This window comes from Hipposideros armiger, unplaced genomic scaffold (genome assembly GCF_001890085.2).
Source record: "Hipposideros armiger isolate ML-2016 unplaced genomic scaffold, ASM189008v1 scaffold_623, whole genome shotgun sequence".
NCBI lineage: Eukaryota > Metazoa > Chordata > Mammalia > Chiroptera > Hipposideridae > Hipposideros > Hipposideros armiger.
In genome coordinates this window covers 994,542-1,001,623 of record NW_017731973.1, presented here as the reverse complement: position 1 = coordinate 1,001,623, position 7,082 = coordinate 994,542, and positions in this window count along the sequence as shown.

Genomic DNA, 7,082 nt, shown 5'->3' with positions numbered 1-7,082 from the left:
CCCCACACAATTAAGTGCTAGTGGAGTGAACTAGTTTGGTTAAGTAATTTTCACATTAGCTACAGGTTAACCTTTGGATTGTTGAAAAGCTTTTCTAAAATGTCTGAAACCACTTTTCTGCCTTAGTAAGTAGAGAATCGTGATGAGAATGAAATATTTCTGAATTAACTTAAGATTTGTCAGGCCCTCAGGGTCACCACCTTAGACCCCAATACCAAGGCAATATAAGAAGAGGGTGTGGCAGCATGAAAAGAGCATAGAACTAGATGGAGATCAGAAATTCTAAGTTCTCCTTCCACCTTTGCGTTCTTGAGGATGTGCATGAGTTTGGGAAAATCAGCTTCTACTCTCAAAAGAAATGGGGGCATTAAACTAGACATGCTCTAACCTAGCAACAATAAAACAGATTATTCGATAGTTGGTGAGGTCTTTGATCATGAAGATGAGCTGTGTATGTGCTAAATTGGAAAATCTCCCCCAGCAATCTTCGTTTTTATTTTTTTTAATTTCAAAGTTACAGAGAACTAAAAAGAATAATATTACAAACTCCCATGATTTCAGCATCCAAATTTAATAATGTTAACTTCTTTTTTTTTCCAATTTGCTTTCAGTGGCTTTGTTTTATTAAAGAAATAAAGCATTGCTGATATAGCTAATGTCCCCTTTAACCACCATACACAGTCCCATCTTTACCTCAAATCCCTGCCTGGATGTAACTGCTATTCCTTCCAACGTTTAGATTCTTGCATACATAGGTAGATACCCTGAAGAAAAATAATGGTAGTGATTAAAGATTTTCTTACAACAGAGAGTTGAAGGTTTGAATAAAAGCCAGTTAACTGAGGGCTCTTGTGAGGTGGGTTCCGGTCAACTGAGGTCTGAGAGAGTGTACTTTGAGGTGTGTTCACACCCCACACATGCACATCCTGCATCTCTCACACACACAGCCCTAGTGGGGGCCAACCTCAGAGTCTACAGGGGTTTTTTGCCTGAAGTCAGTTGTTTCCATGCCAAGTGCTGCCACACAGATTTCATGATGAGACCTCTGGTACTGTTGGAGTTCTGCTCTATTATAGGGAAATTTCCAATTCACGGCAGAGATACAATTGTTACTCATCAAACAGCAAGGCTCCAAAAGTTGCAAGCATGGGGAAGGGCCCACATCTTCTACTCTACACTTGGCTGCCCCTATTTGAAGTCAAATTCTGAGAACTAGAATACATAGACTCCAAAGTAAGTGCAGATTAGGCTTAGTGTTCTTCCTTTGATAATTTATTTTCCTCTCCATCTGCAAGTTTCACACACGATTCAGTTACCATAATCCCCTCCTCCTGCCATTGGAAGCCCCTCTCTGGGCTCTATCAAGGGGCTGTGAAGATTAAATGCATCAGTGCACTTCAAGTGCTTAGAATGGTGCTTGACACACAAACATTGCTCAGTAAATCTTTTGTATTACTATTGTGACTACTACTACTAGTACTAGTATTTGTATTAATTTTATATCTATTTTGTTAATGCTTCTACTGTATTTCTCAAGCCTTTACATATGATGATATATGTTATTTCAATACAATTGTCTTTTATACCATCCTTATATTAAAGTTAGTTCATTAAATTGCTTTTTTTACAAATTTGGGTTATAGGTAAGTCATATTACCTATAAATTTCATTTCAGGACAATGAACAGCCATTATGAAATATTTTAACATGATATACATTTTTTATATTAATTGTATATAATAGTATAGAATAATATACACATAGATTAATATGTGTATATTACTCTACTATATACATATTATACTATTACTATTAGGTTGTCAGAAAAGTCATAATGTGTTTTTTTCTCTGTTTTTCGTTGCAAAAATGCGTCATGACTTTTCCGACAACCCAATATTATATTATACACATATTACCTTATATGTGCCTATTCCTCTATATACTATTATGTGTACCAGGTGTATAATATAATAACTAATATAATATAAAAGAATACATATCATATTTATATTTTATAAATTACATATACATTTAATTTATTGCTGACTGCATATCATACTTATAGTTTAAAAATTTGCATATATTTATGCTGTGTTTATTATATTTAGTCATATAATATGTTTATAATATAAAATGAATTGTTATGACTAAATATACTTATAAGTTAATTATAATAGATTAAATCATATGAAATTGCTCTTTTTATAAGTGAAACAGGTCAAATATTGACAATTACATATGATTCATCCTAATGTGTTTATACACATATTGCATAATATATCATGAATTTAAATAAACATTCATTATATAAAATTATAACTCTCCTAAAAAGGGAGAGTAAAGCAAGATAGTGTTGAGAACTGCTGTGTTAGTTGGTAAATATTTTTATTATTTGTCAACGCAAATTGGTCCATGCCAGGGCCCTTTAGATCAGGGCCCTTTATAAAGGTCTGGAGCCTAGTAAACAAGCAGAGTTTTCTAGGCTCCAGACCTTTGCAATGGCTGTGCCCTATGTGTAGTACGCTTTTCCCGCAGATATCCACATGGCTCGCTGGGTACCAACCTTCTTCACGTATCTGTATAAACCAGTTGCGGGTGAGGGGAACTTACTGGTCCCACAACAAAAGGGACAAAGGGACAGGTGGCTTGACCACTGCTGGGAACTCACATCATCTCCGGACCCAGCTCTCAGACCTTGAGCACTTAACTTCCTTCTCCCACCCCCCAAGCGCACAGATCCCTATCCGCTGGAAACGTGTTCATGCTCTGCACCCCGTGAACCCCAGCCTCATCCAGGTCGATGTGGAGGAGGGGTGGTAAATGAAAAGTGAGGAAATTGTTTCCCTCTGTGGCCCCCCACAGCAGCCCAATCCGTCCTCCTGCACGCCCCCGCCCAGCACTCCATTGACTTACCACTCCCCGCCCACCCACACACACACACCTGTGGCTCGGGGCTGCCAGAGCCCTGGATCACCTGGGAGTGCGGGTCGGCCTGGCGCGGTCCAGTGTCACTCCTCAGTGACTGCCAGAAGGTAAGGCATTCTGGGGAGAACCAGCAGAGGGGCGCTGTGGGCGGAGGAGACACTAACTGGGCCTTGAAACTCCTGCCGAGGCTTGGCGCGACTGGGAGTTGTGGTGCAGGGAGGGTAGGTACCTGTAGCACCTACGTGACGGAGACCGCTGCTCAAGAGGGCACCCTCCACTGCGGAGCTGTCCCAGTCTTCCCAAACAGGAAATGGCCGCGTTCAGAGCACTTCCTGGATATAGCCTGCATCTGCGCAGCATCAGCGCCAATAATCATTTTAACTCCCCAGAATGCTGGCCTCACTTTCTCCCCTATCGGAAATGGGTATGTTTACAGGATAGTCCATAATATTGCTATGTGCACTTAGGTTAACATGAGAGGATTCATATATCTCACTGTGCCCAAGTACTGAATGACCATCCCCAAAAGGTGAATAATTACAGTATATCCATAATAATATTATTTGTAGTGATATTCATATTAAAATGTCATAATATTAGTTAACCAGCCAGCACCACCAGGAAGGCCTGTAGTATGCTTGGCCTTTTGTTAATTAAGGATAATTGTGCATCCATTCTTATCATTTATGTTTACATTATTATTCATTATTTATATTATTTAATTATTTTACATTTACACTATCCATTATTATAATTAAGGTCATCATTAAATGATTATATCATGAATTATTCATTATAATGAATACCACAATTGCATTATTAACTAATGTTATGTATACCATAATCATATTATTTATTACAAGTATTACAGTAAGTACAACACAATTTTAATAATTTAATAATAAATATAATGAATAATAAATTAATTCTGTACTGCTAAGAAACCCTTGTGTTAACCTTTCCATCTTGGGAGAATCAGGATAACTGAGGTAAAGTATTAATGCAGTTACTTGCATTATTGTGATAGTTAAAAAAATATGTATAGTAACTACCACTCCTGGTAATGCTGGCATAGTAATTTCCCCTCTGGGAAGTGCATAATTATACTACATGGCTAATTATATTATTATTGTTATTATTATTACTATTATTACTATTATTTTACCACCTATCCTAATGATGGATACCAATGTAAGAATAATGACGTTATCTGTTTCCACCTGTGAAATGGAGATGATTTTGGAAATTGATCATTTACATTATATTGACATTATAATCATAATTCATACCACTCCTGAGAATCTTGGCATGCATCTATAAAATGGACATAATTATGAGGCATCACTGATACTATTTGCATTTATGTTGGTACTATATTTGCAATTAATGCTACTATTAGGAATGAAAACTAGGGAGAAATTCACACCTCACAGGGTTTTTGTCAGGTTTAAGTGAGTTTGAACCTGCTACATAGCAGTAATGGTGGTAATATTAATAATAGGAGATTTTCTTAACTCCTCACCATGTATTAGGCACTGCTTTCAGTGCTTCACATGCATTGACTCATTAATCACAACAACCTTATGAGTAAAATAGGTATTACAGATATCCCCAGTTTACACTTGAGTAAACTGTGACCCAGAGAGCAAACATTTTGCCTCAGGGTCCACAGCCAGTTTCAGCCCACGTTCCATTCTCATATCCACTACTACTCTCTTGGATATTAATGAGAATTATCATAGTAACTAATATTTTTATCCAAGTTATTATCTTATTATAACAGAAGAGAGAGTATTCCTTCTTGTTCATTATGCAAAGGTCATAGGCACGTAGAACGGCTGGTGTTAGTGGTGCTGATGTTAGGGAACCAGGCTGGGGTGAGGTGACCAGTATAGAGGGTACAGATGAATCTCTCCCTCCCGATGTTGTCAGGAGACTTGTTTGAAGTAGCTTAGGCCAAAAGCCCCAAGCAGACTGTTGGTGCATAATAAATGCTTCTCAAAGAGTCATGAATCCTTCATTATGGTGCTTAGCTTCCAAAAAGCCAAGGTACAAAGAACAAGCAAACTTTACAAAGGAAAAATGCAAAGAAAGATAGTGCTTGGTTACTGAGTGTTTTATCTCCGTCTGTGGCGCCACCGTCTTCACCTGTATCCACCTGCCCTGCCCTTCATGCTCAAAGACACAGCATGTCAACAGCTTGTTGTTTGGGGCTATTTATTGCAGCTAGTATTTGCCATCACATAGTGGTGCAAGGCTTTCAGCTGCATGTATCCAATATACTTGGATAAGGTCCAGCTCAGTCGATATGGCCTGAAAGAATATGGACGGAATGGAGTGTGTCTCCATTCCCTGAAAGGAGGAAGGGATGAATGATAATGACATCTGGGCGAATGAGGCATTGAGGGAAGAAACAGGGGAGATTTGTTACTGGGATAGAGATTTGTCTGCCCCTCCTTGGAAGGAACTGGAGGCAAGAGTCCCTTCTAGGAGTGGTGGGAGATTGAATGTAAGACTTAAAAACATGATGGGTTGGACATCTGTTTAAGAAACAGTTAGAATCCCAGGTACACCACTCCAACACCAGTGCCACACACTATGAAGACTGGATGAAAGATCTCTATAGGGTGAAACAGAGAGGGTATGGTTTACTTGGACTTGCCTACCTACTCCAGGCCACAATTTCCTGTTAATGGTTATTTATCTACCACTGAGTCTGGGCATTTCGCAGAGCCTTTGAGAGTAACACAGCCCAGACTGCCAGAGTTGGGGTCATTGGGACAAGGAGTCCCAGACTCAGTGTCCCTTCGCTCCGCCAGACCATGGAGGTCAGACCAACCCCTTCCTTTCCTGCAATGCCCCTGGAAAACCAGAATTAGATGCCTGAGACCCAGTTTTCCTGCTGGCCCCTGCTTTGCTTTGAGCTCTGTCCCAAACCATTCTTGAACAAGCTTGTAGTTGTTACCTATCATATTTCTAGGTCACTCAGTGTGACACAGACACAGGTGAGCCTGGACACCAGATATGTCCCTACCACACAGGTCTCACCATGCAGTTCCAGAGGGGCGAGAACTTCCACCACTTAGGTGGCTGGGCAGGGAGGAGGGTTCTGCACACTCTTTTTGAGGACATAAGGATGGGGGAATTTTAAGTCCCAGAACTCTAAGGGTCCTCCTGACCCATTTATCTCTCCTTCCGTCCTCTCCTCCAGTCATTGTAGCTCAATTGGGGTCCATCAACATCAGTAGATCATAAATTGTTAAGAGGTCACCATTGCCAGGGTATGCCAGTCATCTTCCCTTCACACACACACACCCATCTCTCCAACCAAAACATGAGCTACTGGACCCTGCTTTGTCTGAGGGTGTGGGGTGGGTCTTTGGAGTCTGATGTTCCTAGTGAAAAACTAAGCCCCTGCCCCCCAACACCACAGATACTCTTGTAGTTGACAGAAATCCTACAATGACCCCCAAAGATGTCCCGTCCTCATTCCCAGAACCTGTAAATATGATGAAATATTACTTCCACGGTAATGGGAAGTTATATGGCACAGTTGACCATGAAATTGGGAGATTATTCAGGTGAACCTGACCTAATTACATGGTTGCTGCAAAGCAGAAAGCTTTCTGCAGCTGCCGAAGAAAAGGAAGTCAGAGAAAGTTGAAGTGTGAGAAGCATATAATGCAGGATTGCTGGCTTTGAAGATGGGAAGCAGCCTCAAAGCACAGAGAGTATCTCCAGGCTCCTCCCTACACCCTGAATGAGCATAGAAGGAGCTTGTTCCCCAGAGCTTCCATCCAAGAGTCCAGCCCAACTGACACTTGACTTTGGCCTTGTGGCACCCTAAGAAGAAAACTCAGGTGAGCCCACCGGGACTTCTGACCTACCAGTGAGCTAATAACTGAGTATTGCTTTAAGCTGTAACTGTGTTATAATTTATAATGGCAGCAATAGAAAATTAATGTAGTTTCATCTTTATTTTATATATTGAGATTATTTTTTTGTTAGTTTCAGGTGTACGAAGCAACGTCATATTTAGACATTTACACCCCTCACAAAGTGATAACCCCCCAATCTACTACCCCTCTGATATCATATTTAGCTGTTACACTACCATTGACTATATTCTATATGCTGTACTTTACATCCCGTTACAT